General features: G+C 44.1%; 1 protein-coding gene across 1 annotated transcript in view; it reads right to left on the bottom strand.

The window, feature by feature from the left end:
* The window catches only part of FBXO3 (F-box protein 3), a 203,876-nt gene extending 186,426 nt beyond the window's left edge, over nucleotides 1–17,450 (bottom strand). Inside the window, exon 1 of the mRNA XM_050758782.1 lies at nucleotides 17,445–17,450. The gene's annotated coding sequence lies outside the window, so the exon portion shown is untranslated. The remainder of the gene's footprint in view (nucleotides 1–17,444) is intronic.
* Between the last annotated feature and the right edge of the window lie 2,192 nt (nucleotides 17,451–19,642).

Below are 19,642 nucleotides of genomic sequence, written 5' to 3'. Positions count from 1 at the left end.
AAAAAAATTAAAAAATTAAAAAATTTAAAAAAAATTAAAGAAAGAAAGCCCATTCCTTCTGATCTGCACAATGAACGTCTAGAATGGTTTCTCTTTCCTTGGGAGAAGTACTGGGGTCTTCTTTCCTGAGTTTCACAGACTCAGCTTTGTCAGTGCCTCCAGAATTTAGTGTGAAAACAGTCAGATGGATCTAGCCTTCTGAACAGAGCTGCAATTATGCCATGCAGTCCACTACTTTCTCCTGCCTGTTGGACTCTGGAGCCAGACTGCTTGAGTTTGAAACCCAGCTCTGTGACCTTGATCAGTTTACCCTTTCTGAGCCTACCTTTCATGTATGAAAGGGAGATAATAGTAGACCTGTGACATGGTTTGGCTGTGTCCCCACCAAATCTCATCTTCAATTGTAGCTCCCACAATTCCCACGTGTTGTGGGAGGGACCCAGTGGGAGTAATTGAATCATGGGGGTGGGTCTTTCCCGTGCTATTCTCGTGATAGTGAATAAGTCTCATGAGATCTGATGGTTTTATAAAGGGGAGTTTCCCTGCACAAGCTCTCTTCTCTTGTCTGCTGCCATGTGAGACCTGCCTTTCACCTTCCTCCATGATTGTGAAACCTCCCCAGCCACGTGGAACTGTGAGTCCATTAAACCTCTTTCTTTTTTTTTTTTTTTTTTTTTTTTTTTGAGACGGAGTCTGGCTCTGTTGCCCGGGCTGGAGTGCAGTGGCCGGTTCTTAGCTCACTGCAAGCTCCGCCTCCCGGGTTTACGCCATTCTCCTGTCTCAGCCTCCCGAGTACCTGGGACTACAGGCGCCGCCACCTCGCCTGGCTAGTTTTTTGTATTTTTAGTAGAGACAGGGTTTCACCGTGTTAGCCAGGATGGTCTCGATCTCCTGACCTCGTGATCCGCCCGTCTCGGCCTCCCAAAGTGCTGGGATTACAGGCTTGAGCCACCGCGCCCGGCCCATTAACCTCTTTCTTTTGTAAATTGCCCAGTCTCGGGTATGTCTTTATCAGCAGCATGAAAACAGACTAATACAGCCTACCTCATAAATGTTGTAAGAATTAAATAAATTAAAGCTTATAAAGTACTTAGTCTTATGCCTTATTAATAGTTAGCACTCAATAAATGCTAGTTGTTCTTACTAATATTATTAATATTTGTCTTCTAAAAACATCCAGGACAGAGGGTCCTAGAACCAAAGAATTGGGGTCCTTGAGAAAATCAGTGTTGAAAGATTCTTTGGAAACCAATGGATCTAATCCCTTCCTTGAATAGAAAGGGCACTGAAGCTCTCATTTGCCTGAGACCATATAGCCAGTTAATGGAGCACCTTGACTGTGACCCAGCCTGCTGCAGTGAGGGCAGCCTGTTTGCATACAGTAGCCTTGTCAGTACCCATAAGAGTGGCGTCAGAAGCCTGAGAGGCCTGATAATGGAACCTGCCTCATCATTGGCTGTGCATTGCATCCAGCCATCCTGGCACTCCCTGCCACCCTTGGGGGAATGAGGAAGGAAGGCAAGATGGGGAGTGCAGACCCCAGAATAAAAAGTCAGAGATCCTGGCTTCTCACCCTAATCTTGCTTTATGCCAGCCTCCCCCAATGGGAGGAACAGGCATTTCTGACCACCTTTATTCATCTCAAAGTATTTTCACATACCCTATCATTTTGTTTAATCTCCAGTCTTCCTGTGGGATAGGTATTATTAGTCCATTTATAAATGAGACAGAAGATGAGTGATTGGTACTTAATCCATTTTTTAAAAAATCATTTCTTATGAAAATTTTCAGACATGCATAAAAGAAAATGAAACCATACATTTCCATTTATCCATTCACAGCTTCAATAATTATCAACAGATGGCCATTCTCGTTTCACCTGTACTCCCCTCCCTCACTCTTTCTCCTCTACTATAGAGCAAATTCTAGACATCATATTATTTCATCCATAAATATATCTGTAAATGATAAGAACTCTTTTTTTTTTTTTTTTAGACGGAGTCTCGCACTGCCGCAGGGGCTGGTGTGTAGTGGCACAATCTCGGCTCGCTGCAACCTCCACCTCCCAATTCAAGCGATTCTCCTGCCTCAGCCTCCTGAGTAGCTAGGATTACAGGTGCCTGCCAGCATGCCCGGCTAATTTTTGGTATTTTTAGTAGAGACAGGGTTTCACTATATTGGCCAGGCTGGTCTTGAACTCCTGACCTGGTGATCTACCCACCTCTGCCTCCCAAAGTGCTGGGATTACAGGAGTGAGCCACTGTGCCTGGCCAAGAACTCTTTTTTTAAAGATAACCACAACTGGCTGGGCACAGTGACTCACGCCTGTAATCCCTCTACTTTGAGAGGCCAAGGCAGGTGGATCACGTGAGGTCAGGAGTTCGAGACCAGCCTGACCAACATGATGAAACCCCATCTCTACTAAAAATACAAAAATTAGCCAGGCATGGTGGCAGGCACCTGTAATCCCAGCTACTTGGGATGCTGAGGCAAGAGAATCACTTGAACCCAGGAGGCAGAGTTTGCAGTGAGCCGAAATCACACCACTGCAGTGCAGCCTGGGCGACAGAGTGAAACTCTGTCTGAAAAAAAAACAAAAAAAGATAACCACAGTACTATGAATTTTTTATATCAAGATGTAGCTGTTCCTTTTTTATGGTTCTTACATAATATCTTGTTTTCTTAGAATAGTAGTAATTATTATTTTCACTTAACATGTATAACATATCATAAACATTTCCTATGTCATTAAACGTTCTTTTAAAATGTAATATTTAAGCATGCATATTAATAAATCAATTAATTTATTGAGCCAATCATGATTTTAGATATTTATGTTATTTCCACATTTTTAACATTAAAAAGTGCTTCAAATAAATGTCTGTGATAGACAGCTCAGTGTCTTCAAATATCCATTCTCCTCTTATTCTTTGGAATGAAACCCCAATTTTACTAGGTGTGACAAAAGATAAGCTAAAAAAATTTCATTTTCCAGCTTCTTTTGCAATTTACTGAGGCCAGGTGAATACATCAGCCAGGGAAAACTAAGTAGAAATGTAAGTGGGACCTCGAGGAAGGCTGCTTAGAGAGAACTGACTCAGCCAGGCAGTGCTCTGTTTTTGCCCTCCCCTTCCTGCTTCTACTGCTGGGAATGCACGCAGAGTGGCTAGGGGTCCAGTGCCATCTTGAACCATTCAAATGGAAACCACATTTCCATTCTGCACATTCCACTTCCTTCTGCTCAAGATGGTTGAGCAAAGGAAAGAAAGAGCTTGGATCTTTGATGGCCCCAGAGTCAGAAACCTCTGTTACTGGAATTTTCCTTGGTATGCAACTGAATCTAGTTCTAATGGAATCTTTGCACATGTGCATGATTACTGTATACAGCACTTCAAATTCTTACCTTGTATTATAGATATTTATTTTCCTATCTCACCCCTCCTATTAATCTGTAAGTTCCTTGAGGACAGGGGTTTGTTTGTTTGTTTGTTTGTTTGTTTTAATGTTTTATCTTCTTATCCCACATAACACCTATCTAAGTTCCTGGCACAAAATATAAGTTTAAAAATATTTTTTTCAGCCGGGCGCGGTGGCTCAAGCCTGTAATCCCAGCACTTTGGGAGGCCGAGACGGGCGGATCACGAGGTCAGGAGATCGAGACCATCCTGGCTAACACAATGAAACCCCGTCTCTACTAAAAATACAAAAAAATTAGCCGGGCGCGGTGGCGGGCGCCTGTAGTCCCAGCTACTCGGGAGGCTGAGGCAGGAGAATGGCGTAAACCCGGGAGGCGGAGCTTGCAGTGAGCCGAGATAGCGCCACTGCACTCCAGCCTGGGCGACAGAGCGAGACTCCGTCTCAAAAAAAAAAAAATTTTTTTTCAAAAAAATGAATGAGCATATAAATGTGGGAATGTGTGACCTTGAGCAACTGATTTTACTTAACCAAGACTTGGCATTCTTAATTTCAAAAGAAGGTATAAATTCCTACTACAGGTGCTTTTGAGAAAATTCAATAATCTGTTATTGAAAGATCCACGAAAACTATACAATATAAGGGTTTATCGTGAAGGAGGACAGGAGAGCAGAGTGACGAGAAGGTCTTGAGACTGGGAACATGCGGGTCTTCACAAGGGACAGCAGAAATGTCGTGGAGCTGGGGTAGAGTCATTGAGTGGAAGAGGAGCAGCATGAAGTTGGAGAGGGGTCTTGCAGGTGATGGTGAAGATTTTTCTTTTTTCTTTTTGAAACAGGGTCTCACTCTATCACCCAGGCTAGAGTGCAGTGGTGTGATCTCGGTTCACTGCAGCCTCAACCTTCCAAGCTTAAGTGATCCTCCCACCTTAGCCTCCAGAGTAGCTGGGACTACAGGCAGATGCCATGATGCCCAGCTAATTTTCATATTTCTTGTGGAGATGGGGTTTCACCATGTTGCCCAGGGTGGTCTTGAACTTCTGAGCTCCAGCAATCTCCCTGCCCTGGCCTTCCAAAGTGCTGGGATGACGGGCGTAAGCTACTGTGCCCAGCCTATGGTGAAGATTTCTAAATGTGATTGGTGTCTCAAAATGCATGACCCTCGCAAAGTTATGAGAGGGTTACATGACAGTGCTTACCATAGTGCCTGCTGTAAAATAACCATTTAATACATGGTCATTGTCATTATTTCATTATTGTTGTTGTTTTTACTGACAGGGCAGTACAGTTGGAAGAGAATGGAACCAGAAGTCAGAAAAACAGGGTTCCACTCTTGGTGGTGCAAGTTTCCAGTCTCACTAGCCAAGTGAAGATGCGGAAAATACAAGCCCAAGTAAGTGACTGCCAAACTTATGAAAGCCTCAGAACCATTTACTCAAATGGAATATTTCATGAGAAGTCAAACATGTCAAATAGATGCAAGTGGCGTGATTGTGGTGGGGGAGTGGGTGGAAGTCTTGCACACCATTGCTGCCGCTCAGCTGTCTCTTCCTCTCCACAGCGGCCCCTCAGGGGGCTTCTCAAGGCACTATTTAAAAACCGCTAGACATATGCTGAAGGCCATTAGTCATTAGGGAAATGCAAATCGAAACCACAATGAGACAGAGCACAGAGGATTTTTAAGGCAATGAAACTATTCTGTATGATACTACAATGATGAATACAAATTATTCTATATTTGTCAAAACTCATAGAATATCCCACACCAAGACTGAACCTGAATGTGAACTATAGGCTTTGGTTGATTATGCTGTGTCAATATAGATGCATCAAGTGCAACAAATGTATCACTTTTGGTGCATATGTCAGCAGTGGAGAGGTCATGCATGTGTGGGGACAGTGGGTATTTGGGCACTCTCTGTACTTTCCACATAATTTTTATGTAAAACTAAAACTGCTCTAAAAAAATTAAGTTTACCAATTAAAAAAAGCACAATATGTTCTCACTCATAAGTGGGTGTTGAACAATGAGAACACATGGACACAGGGAGGGGGACATCACACACGGGGGCCTATTGGGGCGTGGGGGCTAGGGAAGGGATAGCATTAGGAGAAATACCTAATGTAGATGACGGGTTGATGGGTGCAGCAAACCACCATGGCACATGTGTACCTATTTATCAAACATACACGTTCTGCACATGTATCCCAGAACTTAAAGTATAATATAAAATAAAATAAAAAACTTAAAAAGGCATTAAAAAAAAACACACAATAAGATACCACTTCATACTCACTAGGGTAGCTATAATTAACATTTAAAAAAACAAAACAAGAAATGGAAACCAAAGAGTTAGCAGAGATGTGGTGAAATTAGTTGAAACCTCCATACATTGCTGGTGGAAATGTAAAATGGTTCAGTCACTCTGGAAAACAGATTGGCCTGGCCAGTCCTCAAACAGTTAAACATAGAATTAACATCTGACCCACTCAGTCTACTAGCAGGTATATGCCCCAAAGAAGTTAAAACAGGTATTCAAACAAAACTTGTACAACAGTGTTCATAGCATCAGTATTCACAACAGCCCAAAGGTAGAAACAATCTGAATGTCCATCAACAGATGAATAAACAAACTGTGGTATGTCTGTAAAATGAAATATTATTCCGTAATAAAAAGGAATAAAGTATTGATAGATGCCACAGCATAGATGAACCTTGAAAACATTATGCTAAGTCTCAGAAGCCAGAGACAAAATGTCACATACCGCATGATTCCATTTCTATGAAATTATCCAGAAGAGGGCAAATTCACAGAGATAGAAAGCAAATTAATGGTTAGCAAGGGCTAGAGAAAGGAACAGAGAAGGTGTAAATGTGGCATAAACAGGGGTGGGTACTGATGGTGCCATAATGGAAGGCCCTGGAAATTCACCAGACTCCATCACTGGGAGTAACGAAGAGAATTACATCGCTGGAGGATTAAGTTGTGAGCGATTTCTAGTCAAATCCAAAGGGTCGGGCTCTTTGTTGCCTACAAAGGTTAAAACAAGAGGCCCTCCAGGGATCCAAGGGATCAGGAAGGACTGGTAGAGAACTCTAGACCTGTGCTGTCTAATACGGTGGTCACTAGCCACATGTAGCTATGAAGCACTTAAGATGTGGCTAGTCTGAATTGAGATATGCTATGGTGTAAAACACACATCAGACTTTGAAGACCTAGTATGAAAAAAAGAGGTAAAATAGGTCATTAATCATTTTATATTGATTGTATACTGAAATAATATTTTAGATATATCGAGTTAAATAAATACATGATTAAAACTAATCCCGCCTGTTTCTTTTTACTTTTTCACGTGGCTACAGAAGTTTTTCTATTGCATGTGTAACTCACATTATATTTCTGCTGGACAGCACTGCTTACTGAATCATTGCTCCTCAAGGGCAGAGGTGGTGCTATCCAGGGGCTTTGGAGGCAGACATCACTCAGCCTAATGCACCATGTGGACATTAAAGCTTCCCAAACGGTTGCTGGGAAAATGTGGGCATATCTTGTCCCAACACAGCATAACCCACAGAATCTATTAAGCAAACCAAATTTTGCTTGTGTCCTGGATACAAACACAGCTGCATCCAAAACTTAAAGTCTTTTAAAGCAACTCAATTTTCTCAAAAGGACCCTATGTCCATGAAAATAGCATCAGTGGAGGGGTAAGTCCCCACCATGCCCCTCCCTGACCCCCTAATAGGTCTCCCAGAGTCTCAGAAAGGGTAAATGGAATAGAATTTTCAAAACACTTCAAAACGGTCAGAAAAACCATGCAATGTTTCTTCTGTGGCAGAGTAAAGATTGCACATTTTCTAACAGGATAGAAAATAAGAACAAAGATCCATATAGCCAGTCCCCCAAACCACCATTTTAGTCAGTCTGCCTGAGCTTTTGGCTGAGTTACAAAATGAAATAAATCCCTTTATAATCCCTCACTCTGGCTCCAAAATATATTTTCACAAGCACCAGAGCAGACCCTTCGGGCATTTCTTCCTAGAAATGCTCATCTTTACTCCAACTCTTTTTTTCTGATCATGTCCTTTTACAAAATAGTGAACTGAAATGATTCTTGTGCAGGTTATATCAGATGGGGATGGGGAGAGGGGAGATGTGGGCAGTGGTGCAAACAGAAATCGGCCTCACAAGCTCAACATCACTCCCAGACTCTCCATAATCCTCCCCAGATCACACACCTTGGTTGGCTTCTCCTTCCACCGAACACACTGAATTTCCCATTTTCTGCCTAGCTACTTTCTCTTGCATTGTTTAACCTTTGAGTTGTTACTTAACACTTCACACCGCTTGTAGGGTCTTTGAAGAGTATGATACTTTCCCTTAACCTCCACCCCTATACCTAGCTCAGTATGACTTCACATAACACTCAGTAAAAATGACTGAATGAAGTTGAATCTGATATTTGCCAACTGCAATAAAATAGAGAAAATCAATGTCAGCTTTTCCAGCTAGATAGAGAAATAGGACAGCGATATAAAATGATCTGTAGGAAAAATTGCATCCAACACTTTACTTTCAGCTCTCCAAAGGAGGCTGTTATAACAATGGACTATAAATACTGGGTGAATGCTGTATCCGTAAAGAAGCAATTCTAACAGTGGGCTGGAAGAGCCAAGAAAATCCAGCTTTTTCTCCCTGTGTATATACACAGGTGCGCCGTGTGGAATGAAATCCACTTAACTTGATTTTATGGACAGTGACTCATGCAAACTCAGTTCCAAACTGCTCAGCACGGCTCAGTTAAATAAATTACAGCAAGAGTAAGCCAGCCAGCAGTAAGGCAGAAGACAGAAAATAAACTTGAGGTCGAGGATTGAAATTTTAGGAGTTCTCGATATGCCAGAATCATCTTTCTTCTGGGGGTTCTGAAGGGATCTTAGAGATCCTTCAAGGTCAAGGCCCTGATTTAACTCTCCAGAGTCACTTGGAAAGTAACAAAGTCAGGGCTGCCGGATCCCAGGTCAGAGCATTTTTCCATCTTATCGGGATCTTGAATGTCTTGTTCACTGCCTCAGTGCGAGGCACACCCAAGAAACCAATGAATGACTAAATCTACCAGGCTGCGATAGCCAGAGGCAGCCTGACAGAAGAGGAAGAAAGATCTAAGAAGCTTACCCTCTAGAAAGAAATGGGAATTCCTTCTGTGGGGATGGAATTTGTAGGGATGGAAGAATACTGCTCCAAACAGCCCTCCCTAGATCTCCAGCTTTCTAGCCCCCACCTGGGAGCCGCACAAGCAGCTCTGTACTGTGGCCTCTTCAGCCGCTCTGTGACAGGCCTGCTGCCGTGCTCCAGTCCCTCCCATTAGTGGCACCACCTGAGGGCATCTGGAGCAATGGCAACACTGCCCAGGTGTGCTGATGCATCAGCAGGGAAGACCTGGCCTCATTAACCCCTCAGTACCCACTGGCGCTGAGCACACGTTAGGACTTACGTGACATTTTTGGGAGTGTTCTGTGAGATAATGCTGCATCCTTATAATAAATTATCCATGCCTTTTTTCCCCCCAAGCTAGCTTGAGTTGTTTTTTGTTTGCCATGAAAAAATTCTTACACAAAATAAAGGATCTTAATAGCTGGGAAAAATGGATAGATACATTTAAGATATGGCAGTAAAACATGGCTGCAAATTCTTTAATAATTGTCTGCTCAAGAAATGAGGTCTACATCCCTCCCCCTTGAAACTGGGCAGGTTTGTGGCCGTCTTAACTAATAGAGTAAAAGAGATGTGAAGGAATATATGAGTTCCAAGGATAGGACATAAAAGGCCACACAGCATTCACCTTGTACTGCTAGAACATTCATTCTTGGAGCATCGTGCCACCATGTAACAAGTCTGGCCAGGTGCGGTGGCTCAGGCCTTTAATCCCAACACTTTGGGAGGCCGAGGCGGGCAGATCACTTGAGTTCAGGAGTTTGAGACCAGCCTGGCCAACACAGCAAAACCCCATCTCTACTAAAAATATAAAAATTAGCCAGGCATGATGGTAGGAGCCTGTCATCCAAGCTACTAAGGAGGCAGGAGAATTGCTTGAACCCAGGAAGCAGAAGTTGCAGTGAGCCAAGATCATGCCACTGTACTCCAGCCCGGGCAACAGAGCAAGACTCTGTCTCAAAAAAAAAAAAAAAAAAAAAAAAAAAAAAAAGGTCTGACTACCCTGAGGCCACCATGCTGTGGACATCCTGCCAACAGTTCCAGCTGAGCCCAAGCCAGCCCAGGGACACGGCACATGTGGAAGAAGATGATTCCAGATGATTGCAGTCCCTGTTATTCAAGCCTTCCCAGTTGAAGCCCTAGACAGCTGACGGCAGCGACAAGCCATTGCCCCATGTCCTCTCCAAATTCCTGATCTGCAGAATACATGAACAGAAAAAAAATGGTGCTTGTTTCATGTCATTAAGTTTGGGGCAATTTGTTACATGGTAATAATATATAACTGAAACAGAAGTGTATAAAGGAATAAGAAAAAGTCCAAGAGTATGGAGCATTGTTTAGCTGGTGTGACAGTGGGGGATAGTGAAATGCCAGTGCAGTCTGTAGCTTCTAGAGGCTGGGAGCCTAGGGGTGTTGGCAAAGGTGGCCTGTTGCAAAGAAACATTGCCTCTTTTGGTCTACACATGGGCCAGCTCCAGGAGGAGGCCCTCATATAAGATGAGGAGGCTGAAATAGGAAACAACCAGCCTGCCCTGGGAGTGTCCTTTCTCGGCCCCATGTCAGTCACAGAAGAGCCAAGAGCATTAACTGGCAGGGGAGCCACTGAAGTCTTTCAAATGCTCCCACCTGTGGAACCTGGACTCTGGGTTGCAGAGACAGAAATCCAACTCAACTAGTGTAACCAGCACACGAACAACATGACATGTAACTTGTGACCAAAATGAAACTTTATTTCTCTCAGCCCCTTTAAAGTTTACTTAGCAAGGGATGGTGACATCACACTATTCATGAGTGGCCCAACAGCACAAGTCTGGCTGTTGAATAAAACCGTGTCCCCATATGCTCGTGGAACATCGTGTTTCTATAAACAGACACTTTCTAAAGTGGTAACATGACATTTCACTGTGCTGAGGCCAAGTCGTGCCCAAGTCTATCCAGCATTTCATGACCCACCAGGTAGTAGTCCCTACATTAGACATAGCCGCAGCAGTATGTATTACCTATCATCACAATCGTGCTGCAAAACAAATAACACAGCACTTCAGGAACATCTAAGAGTTAACATTCTGTTCACGAGTCTGCAGGTCAGCCAGGCAGTTTCACTGGGCTTAAGAGTGGTCACATATGCATCTACAGTCAACTGACGGTTGGCTTAGGGAGCTTGGCTGATCTTGGCTGCGCTGGGCTGTCTCACATATCTGGGGCCTTGACCTGGCTTTGCTCCTGATGTCTCATCTGCACTGAGAGGCAGGACTAGCTGCATTTCCTAGGCGGACTAAGAATCCCTAAGCCTAACTGGGACGGTGACCGCATCCACCTTTAAACACGGGGCTTGTAACTTAGCCCACACCCGACCAATCAGAGAGCTCACTAAAATGCTAATTAGGCAAAAACAGGAGGTAAAGAAATAGCCAATCATCTATTGCCTGAGAGCACAGCGGGAGGGGCAAGGATCAGGATATAAACCCAGGCATTCCACCCGGCAACCCCCTTTGGGTCCCCTCTCCTTATGTGGGAGCTCTGTTTTCACTCTATTTCACACTATTAAATCTTGCAACTGCACTCTTCTCGTCCATGTTTTGTTATAGCTGGAGCTGAGCTTTCCCTCAGTCCACCACTGCTGTTTGCCACCATCGCAGACCTGCTGCTGACTTCCATCCCTCCGGATCCAGCGGGGTGTCCGCTGTGCTCCGGATCCAGCGAGGCGCCCATTGACACTCCCCATAGGACTAAAGGCTTGCCATTGTTCCTGCAGGGCTAAGTGCCTGGGTTTGTCCTAATCGAGCTGAACCCTGGTCACTGGGTTCCACGGTTCTCTTCCATGACCCACGGCTTCTAACAGAGCTATAACACTCACCACACAGCCCAAGATTCCATTCCTTGGAATCTGTGAGGCCAAGAACCCCGGGTCTGAGAATACGAGGCTTGCCACCATTTTGGAAGTGGCCCGCCACCATCTTGGGAGCTCTGGGAGCAAGGACCCACAGAAATACCAGGACAGGAGCAAGAGACAGCTGGGCTCGGAACTGGCACCACTGTCCTTTCCACCGCTTTCTATCGGCCAAGACAAATCAGGTCAGCCCCTGTTCCAGGGGTGGGGATGCAGTCTTTACCTCTCAATGGGAGGAGCTGGGAATAGGGGAAAGGAAAGGAGAGCCACTTTGGAGATCAGTCTGCCACATAGCGTTTCCCACCCAGTGGCAGAATACATTCGATACATAAAATTTAGAAGCATGCCCAGAAAAGGTTTGCAGTACTCCGGAATGCCAAAGTACACAGGTTGAGAACCATTAGCATACTGGTTAAGAATTGGAGCTATAGAGTGAGACATCTGGGTTTCAATTCCTTCTCTACCACTGCTGGATGACCTTGGGCAAGTTCTCAACCTTTCTAAGCCTCAGATTCTTCACCTAAAAAGTGAGAACAGTAATAGCATCCATATGATAAGGTTGTGAAGATTAAATGGTAACATCTGTTATAAAGTGCCTAACACATGGCTTCCCACATAATAAGTGCTCAATAAATAGCAATGATGATGATTATTAGTTTCATAATAAGGTGCCAAAGCAGGAACTGGAGTGCCTGGATTCACCCTGATACTGTTATCACTTTCAATTCATTTAGCTCACCCTCAGGAATGCCACCAAGTTTTGGTAAAGGTAGGCTCATAAAAGGAAGAAAAAAAAAATGAAGCATCAGTCTCCATAGTAACTAATTAAGAATATGTCCCTATGTGCTCTCCAGTTTGCCCCCAAAGTATCATAGTTTTGAAATGTGCTGGCTTTCACAAATAATCTCAGATGTGGCCAAAGATTTAGCCACAAGAATTTTCAGCATATTATTGTGAATAGTAGTGAAAAATTGGAACCCATAGAAGATTGGCTAAATAAATAATACCTTTACATGATTGAATACAATGTAGCTATTAAATATGACATTGTAGGCCGGGCGCGGTGGCTCAAGCCTGTAATCCCAGCACTTTGGGAGGCCGAGACGGGCGGATCACGAGGTCGGGAGATCGAGACCATCCTGGCGAACACGGTGAAACCCCGTCTCTACTAAAAAAAAATACAAAAAACTAGCCGGGCGAGGTGGCGGGCGCCTGTAGTCCCAGCTACTCGGGAGGCTGAGGCAGGAGAATGGCGGGAACCCGGGAGGCGGAGCTTGCAGTGAGCTGGATCCGGCCACTGCACTCCAGCCTGGGAGACAGAGCGAGACTCCGTCTCAAAAAAAAAAAAAAATAAATAAATAAATAAATAAATAAATAAATATGACATTGTAGGATATTTAATGACATAGAAAGATGCTGATGATACGTTGCTTAGAGAGAAGAGCAAGGAACTGCACATAGGGCAATGGACTTTTTTTATTCTCCCACATTGCCCAGCACAGCTGTAAGTGCAGCATGAGGGTTCTATAATTCCTTATTGGTCAATACCAGAACTTCAGGAAGGTGGAAGGTTAGGCAATCTCCTCTTCCATTAAAGTATTATTTTCCTGACTTCAACCATTGGGTTCTTCAACCTTCATCATATTCTAAATCCAGTCATGAATAAACATATGAAGTGTTTATCCTCATTAATAGTCAAGGATGAGCAAATCAAAATAACCCTGAGATACCACTACACACCCACCCAAATGGCTAACATTAAAAAGACTGACAATACCAAGTGCTGGTGAGGAAGTGGAGCAATGGCAACTCATATACAACCTTTTGAAAATACTTTGGCTGAAGCTGTAAAAATTGAGTGTGCATAACACAGCCCACTTTTAGTTGACACTCAACAGAAATGTGTGTGCATGTACTCTAAAATACAAACACAGGAATTTTTTGTGGCAGCATTATTTAGAACAGCCACAGGCCAGATGTGGTAGCTCACACCTATAATCCCAGCACTTTAGGAGACCAAGGCAGAAGGATTGCTTGAGGCCAGGAGATTGAGACCAGCCTGGGCAACATAGTGAGACCCCATCTCTACAAAACACAAAAAATTAGCTAGGTATGGTGGCATACACCTGTAGTAGTAGCTACTTGGGAGGCTGAGATGGGAGGATGCCTTGAGCCCAAGAGTTGGAGGCTGCAGTGAGCTATGATTGTGCCACTGCATTCCAGCCTGGGCCACAGAGCGAGACTCTTTCTCTCAAAAAAACAAAAACAAAAACAAACAGAACAGCCACAAACTGGAAACAATCCATATGTCCATTTATAATAAAATTCATAATGTCCATTTATAATAAAATTGATAACTTGTGTTATATGCATACAGAGAATCCTCTGTAATAATGTAAATGAATGAAGTATAGTTATAAGCAACAAAACAAAGTGGAACAAAATAAGCCAAATATTAAAATATATACCTACTCATAAACTATATTATATGCTTCCATTTATATAAAGTTTAAACACCCAAAACTAAACTATAGTATTAGAAGTCTGGATAGGAGTTACTCTGGGGAGGAGAGAGGAACTCTCTTGGAGTTCCTCTTGGAGTGCTGGAGGTTCTGGGGTGCTGGTAATAACCTGTTCTTGATCTGGATGGTAGTTACATGGTATTTGCTTTATGAAAACTCATGAGGCCAGGCACAGTGGCTCATGCCTGTAATACCAGCACTTTGAGAGGCCGAGGCGGGTGGATCACTTGAGATCAGGAGTTTGAGACCAGCCTGGCTAGCATGGTGAAACCCCATCTCTACTAAAAATACAAAAATTAGCCAGACAAGGTGGGGCAGGCACCTGTAGTTCCAGCTGTGCAGGAGGCTAAGGCATGAAAAGCGTTTGAACCCCTGGGGCAGAGGTCTAGTGAGCCGAGATCATGCCACTGCACTCCAGCCTGCGACAGAGACCCCTCAAAGAAAAGAAAGAAGGAAAATTCATGAGCTATACACTTAATAAGCTGTGTACTTTCTAGGTATTTGATATACTTTACAATACAATGTTTTCATATAATAAATTTAAAATAGATCATATAGTAAGACATGGCTTTATAGCACTTTCTAGGAGTTAATGCCTAACAAAGTGGATTGACTGTCTTTTAGGATTCCTCAAGGGACAAGACAGCATCCCTCTGAGTGTCGCCTGACTCCCCAGCTGCACAGCCCAGCTTCTGACGATAGAGCCCAATCTGGCAGCTAATTGAGACTAGCAGAAACCCCAGCTGGGGGATTTCTGCGAGGAGCCCAAACAAGGAAAGAGACCCACCCCATAGGCACTGGTGGCTCATGGAAGCCTGTGTCTCTGCCTGCGTTGGAGATAGGAGAGCATTTAGATCTGAACAAAGCCCCTACCAGCCCCCACTGAAGGAGCTGTTTGTTTCCAAAGGCCTGGTGGAACAACTAACTGTAAGCTCGGGAGAGGAAATTACACAATGGATGTTGAAATGTGGGCTTGTTGAAAAGTTGTCACTCGAGTAATGAATGCCCTATTTCCTGTTTTTTTGCCGAAAGTTAAATGCTGGGCATAATTAGCTAGTAAAAAAGCAAGCTTGGCAGCAGAACAAAAATAGCACATTTTGGGAGCCCAGGCCAATTAAAATTGTTTATGCAGCCATTTAGCAATATTTTTCTCCAAACTATTATGACTGGGAAATATGCAGCATGAGACTGTAAGGCAAGTTCCTCAGAAGAAAAATGGCCCACACACTGATCCTTTAAACAGCCTGCTGTTCTCAGGGGATTTTATAATAAGAATGAACACTTCCATCCTCCTGAACTCCCTGGGCCTCCTTGGGATCTTGAGAACAGCATCAGTCACACTCTGTAGCAGGCAGCTGTTGACGAGGCGCCGCAACCTGCTAATGTTAAGATTAGCCAAGCTCCCCTATGTGTTAGCAGGGCCAACGATTATGGATTTAGCTGCCTAATGCAGTCATTTAAATCATCTGGCTGATGCCATAATCGGACCGAATATATGAAACATTTTTGTTAATAACTGGACACTCTGGCTGGTGTTAGGATTCCTTGCTAGAACTCAGCAAAATTGCCCTTGGCAATGTTTGTCTCGATTCCAGCTCTTCTTCTCATTGCTGTCTCCCCTACTCCCTGTGACCCTGACAATCTTCCACCTCAAGTACTCAGATTACATCTTTCTTTCTCTCTCCAGCCTTCCTGTCAAAACCTGCTTTCAGATTCTTCATTTACAGTTGGGTAGAACAGAACAGTCTGATAACAGCTTTCAATGCTAGCAATCACAGCTTCTAGCTAAGACATGAAGCTGTGATTATGAAATTCCAGGCATTACCCCACTGGATCAAGGAATGGTGTGGGCAGTTTGGAGGCAGGGATCTTCTCAGCCTCTCCAAAAATTTGCCCAAGAGAAATAGCCTATTTTACTTAAGTTACCAGGTTAACCCACTTGGTTGAACCCCTTTATTGGCTGATAGGAGAGAGAAGATCTCTAGAGATTTTCACTCAATGCTAACACTGCCCCAGAAGCTCCTGCGCATTTTGTCTGAGCTTGGCCACCTCCTCTGCCAGAGTTGTGGATGGCAGCTCACAGGTTCTTCCCAGCCCAGAGGCATTGAGGGGAGCACCTGGGAGGCTGACTATTAAAGCCTTTTGTCCTTGCTGGATTGGACAGAATTATTCAAACAGCAGAGGAGCCATCTCCTTCCTTCCTGTTCACCCTCTGTTCTTTTTTATAATGAGTTATTCATTTGTTCATTACTTCATATGTAAGTAGTACTTATAAATATATGATTGTTGGAAACAAAATGCTTGTTCCTCGGTGCCACAAAGAAATAGCACTTGAACATAAATTTAATTTTCTCAGCAAGGCAATTTTTGCTTCTATAGAGGGGTGCCACTCGTGGATGGAGTAATGGCAAAAGCACACCTGAACAAGGGAGGGGACAGAGTTCTTATTTCTAAAGCAGGTAGCCCCTACTGCTGTGTTGTTCCCCTATTGGCTAGGGTTGGACTGCACAGTCTAAGCTAATTCCGATTGGCTATTTTAAAGAGAGTAGGCATAGAGCCAGAGTGGCAGGGTGAGCAGTTTGGTGGGACAGTTATGGAACAGGTAACTAAAGGTGACTTAGGTCAGAGCAGGTGACCAGGGGTCACTCAGGTCAAAGCAGGTGACTGGGATGAGTCAGGATGGAGCAGGTGACCAGGGGAACAGATGTGAACTACTGATTAAAAGTGGTGGAAAAGGTTGTTTACTGAAACTATGAGGAAGTTAAACTTTAAAATGGAGGACAAAGAACTGAACATACTGACATACTGATTCTTTGAAGAGAAATCTAGAACTCACTGTATCCAACATGTATGAATAAGAAACAATTTAACTTGACATTAATGGATCTCTTGGGCTTGACCCCAGCCTCCCTGTCTCACCTTTTCTCTGACTACTCATTTTCCTGAGTTTGCCAAGAACCTCCGGCCTCAGAGGCACACACTGTACTTTTCTACTTTTGTGCTTTGTTCGGGCTGTCTCTCCTGCCTGTGCTCCTTTTTCTCCACATACGCAAATCTATCCCATCATATAAGGCCAACCTGAACCCCGCTTCTTACCATAAAGACATCTCTGACCACTTCCGGCCACAGTGATCTCCTGTTCATCTGAACGCCTATAGCATTTATTCCCTCAACCTGTGCATGGCCTTTAGTCAAGAATGGCCTTTGACATGTCCTGCATTGCTATTGAACATTTTTGGCAGGGGAAGAGGGTGGCATAGGGTCAGACTCACTCCCTCCCTCCCTCCAGCCTATGGGCATTTGAGTCAGGAAGAGACCCTGGTCCACAGTTCCAGGTCAGAACTAAATGAAGTTCCTGGCAATAGTCCCGCCCCCTGGATCCCCACAGGAATTTCCTGTTAACATCCCCGCCCTCTGTTCTCCATTTCCTCTCCTCCAGGCCCCACCTCTGTCATGAGTTGCCCTGGTAGCACCTCCATTCTCTCTCCCCTCCACTTCAATAAGCAGTATAAGGCTTAAGATAAGAAAACCTTATGGGGTCAGCTCCGCAGCCCCAGAAGTGCCACCGTGTTGATTTTATTTTGTTTCTATAGGTAGATGTGGTTGCGGTGGCTGGAGTAACGCTTTGCAAAAACCAGTGATTTTGAAAGGTCATCAACCCTCTGTTATTCATTCAGCAAATATTTTCTGAGCACATCTGTGTCCCATACCCTGTGTGGGACCCCAAAAATATAGCAGTGAGCAGATGTCAGCCCCTATCCTCTGTCTTCAAGGAGCTGGTAGTCTAGAAGGTGATCCAGGCTGTTAAACAAGCAGTTAGTACAAATTCTGTATGATGGTGCTGCCAGAGGGCTAAGGTATCCCAAGAGGATAAAATTCTGTTTTGTTCAACAATATCTGCTGAGAAGCAGGGCCCACAATGCTCTTCTATGATTCTTTTCAGAGACTGCAAGTTCTTCCTTAGTGTTTCACCCAAGTCTTCAAAAATCTCAGGTTGTTCCTATTACTTGTGAAAATTAGCAGCAATCTTTATTTATTTATTTATTTTTTAAAGTGCTGGTCACAACACTTAGCAGAATTCTTCATGGATTTCAAGACAATAATCAGATCATGCCTCCAGCTTTCCACCACGTGCTTTAACTTTGTCTAGTGTTTAAAATTATGCTACAAAAGCAGTAATTCAGGCACCAAGGCGACTAGCTATTGCTTACTGAGCATGTATTCAGTGCTGGGCCCATTCCACAGGGTATATCATTTACTCCTCACACAGGTCTGGAAGAGAAGTCTGAAGGCCAGAGAGGGCCTGAGTTACCATACACCAGGCCATCAGCACCTCCTTTGAGTCTACATTCTCAGCTGTCTACCTAGTGAGCTTCTATTATTTTGACCAGACCCTCATCTGTTCTCTCCTCTTTCTGGTATCATCACTCACCTTTGCTAGATACAGACCATATAGTTGCCCCAACCTCCCTTGACGAAAAGGTAGGCAAGTGACTGAAACTAGACCCAACTGATATTGAATTTGAACTTGAACTTGATATTGAACTCCCTTGAACTTGAATCTTAAGAAGCTTGGCTGGTACTGATCTAGCCCACTATTGAGTTCCAAAGAGACACTCCTTTAAGTCTCACTTTGCTTAAGTCTATCACAGTTTATTTCTGTTGCCTGCAACCAACAAACTGTAACCAAAACTGTCGTTACTTACAAGCTGGTGCTGACAAACACAAATCTTCTTATTCTCCTTTTGTTCCAAAGAGAGAAAGCTGATGCGGCCTGAAACTTGCAAAGTCCCCTCAGCACTTTCTGAAAGGAGGAGAGTCTTGGGTGCCAGGGCCACAGACCGTGGGACATTTGAGAAAGGAACTGCCTGATAAACAGCAAACGTGCCAAGCGAATGCTTTCAGGGAAACAAGGGTTGTCTGAACGCTATTGATTCCAGGTCCGCTAATGGTTCAGGCTGCGAGGCTGGGTGTGACAGCTCTGCCTCACTCAGTGCTGTAACGCACTGCCAAGTCAGGCCTATTTTCTGGTGTCAGCAGGGAAATGGGAGACTATTAAGGAAGCACCTTATCAGGAACTGAGCTCAGTGTCACTGGGGAGATGGTGGCAATTAGCATGATGGAAGCCATGCCCCCGCTCCTAGCCAGGTGCAGAAGAAATTAGTAGACCTCCTAACTGACAGGTCAGCAAAGGCCCCAGCAGGAAGAGGTCCCTGGGCAAATGCAGATGCTGGCTTTTCTCCCATTGGGAAGATCCCTACCCCTTCCTAGCCATCTTCTGAGGTGCTCTCCACACACTCATTTGGGGGTGTGTGTCTCTCTACTTTGCCTTTCCCCAGTTGCAAAAGCAATAAAAACCCTTCTCATGTGAATGGTGCGTCGTATGGATTATGTCAGGCAGCAGTGAGGGCAAGGGCCCAAGATTTGGAGACTAGAGTGTCTGGGACAAATGGGTGAATAAGGCAGACACTGTCTTTGCCTTCTGTGGCTCTGAATCTAGAGGAAGCTACAAGTGAATGTGTGAGGGGCCTTACTTTGAAGAAACACTCACACATGGCTTATCACTTCTCTCCCACCCTTTACCCCATTCCAAACACAGGT

This window comes from Macaca thibetana, chromosome 14 (genome assembly GCF_024542745.1).
Source record: "Macaca thibetana thibetana isolate TM-01 chromosome 14, ASM2454274v1, whole genome shotgun sequence".
NCBI lineage: Eukaryota > Metazoa > Chordata > Mammalia > Primates > Cercopithecidae > Macaca > Macaca thibetana.
This window is presented reverse-complemented; position numbering and strand designations above follow the sequence as displayed.